This window comes from Petaurus breviceps, unplaced genomic scaffold (assembly GCF_028583685.1).
Source record: "Petaurus breviceps papuanus isolate PSGF00001 unplaced genomic scaffold, PetGlider_PUasm1.0 90842, whole genome shotgun sequence".
In the NCBI taxonomy this organism is placed as follows: Eukaryota; Metazoa; Chordata; class Mammalia; order Diprotodontia; family Petauridae; genus Petaurus; species Petaurus breviceps.
The window spans coordinates 4995950-4997469 of record NW_027187358.1 but is presented as its reverse complement, the minus strand read 5'-3'; the positions used below and the strand labels follow the sequence as shown (position 1 = coordinate 4997469).

Genomic DNA, 1520 nt, shown 5'->3' with positions numbered 1-1520 from the left:
CTTTCTTTCTTTCTTTCTTTCTTTCTTTCTTTCTTTCTTTCTTTCTTGTTATGTGTTGCAGTCTTCTTACAACCACTATATGCTTTTGAAAATATAGGCATTTAAAATATGAGCTCTTGTTTCTCAGAAAAAAATGAGGATTATTAAAAGGAGCTTTGCGATTTCCCAAAAGTAATCCATCCCACTGATCTGTTTGATTCAAAGAAAAACCTGTCTATTTATATTTGTATATATACATATATATGTACCCGTGTTTCCCTGATAAGACCTATCCCGAAAATAAGCCCTCCCCTTACTGTGTAAGATTCCTCTAAAATAAGCCCTCCCCCAAAAATAAGCCCTATTGAGATTGCTACTGTAGTGAAGGTGATCCCCTGCGCTACACGCTACATTACGGTACCCTCTGTATGTACCGTTTCCCCCCCCCCCCCAGGTGAAACGCACGCCGAGCTCTGAGATGCATCCAATCAGAGCTGCAACAGTGAGCGCATCATCCTGTTCTTCCCCAGTGATTTGCTTATTGAATAAAGGTACATTTTTTTGTTGACATTTACCTGTTTATTAAAATTGCTGTCAATGTTCATTAAAATAAGCCCTCCCCTGAAAATAAGCCCTCTGGTGTTTTTCTGTCCAAAAAAATTAATAAGACAGTGTCTTATTATCGGGGAAACATGGTATATATATGTAATATACATATATACACATACCCCCCAGAGCTTAGCTAGAGCCTGGCCCATAATAAGTAATTAATAAATGCTTTATCATTCATTCCTTGATTAATAAATGTTTTTATTCATTCTTTCATTAATACATGTTTTTTCTTTCATTCATTCATCCACTTGGTTTTTCCTGTGTAGACTCTAGAGCTGGCAGGGACCTTACAGACAATCTAATTTAATCTCTTTATTTTACAGATGAGGAAACCTTTCCTACAGGAGGTGGCTGCCTAAATTATCTGATGTAAGGGATATCAAAATATCTCCCCCTTCCACATATGAGATTGCCTGAAATTTCCCCATTAGATCTCTTACTCAGATTAAGACCTCCAGGTTCCTCTATTAAAATGCAAATTATACTGCCAAGAGAAAACAGGAGGCCCTAACACCTCATTGTAAATGAATTTGTCAGATATTTTCCCTGGAGGGGTGAGGGGACCAAGCCGCTGAAACCCTAGAGGAAGGAGAAGCCAAGACAAACACTGCATCCTTCACAATCCTGCCTTAAAGATGAGGTCAGACAGCAGGAAGGAGGAGGAGGAGGCGAGAGGAACGTGAATGGGCTTGTGCTGGCCCTCCCTTCCATGACCCTGCGATTGGATTTATTCAGTCCCTCACCAGAGACCAACTGGGAAACTTTTCTCTTCCCAAACCCTTGCATAAAGCCTTCGTAAAGAATGAAAAAAGAAGAGACATGGAAATAAATGAGGAGCGTGGACAGGCTGGACAACAATCAGTTTCTCCATATCCTGCCCTCTACCTTATGGAAACAATAAAGAACAATCCCAGCAGACTTTGAAGACA

At 39.9% G+C, this 1520-nt stretch overlaps 1 long non-coding RNA gene across 1 annotated transcript in view; it reads left to right on the top strand.

Annotated features, from left to right (window-relative positions):
- Positions 1 to 1520, top strand: part of LOC138148774 (uncharacterized) — a 6950-nt gene extending 5430 nt beyond the window's left edge. Inside the window, exon 2 of the long non-coding RNA XR_011165155.1 lies at positions 915 to 1520. This is a non-coding gene — a long non-coding RNA (uncharacterized lncRNA). The remainder of the gene's footprint in view (positions 1 to 914) is intronic.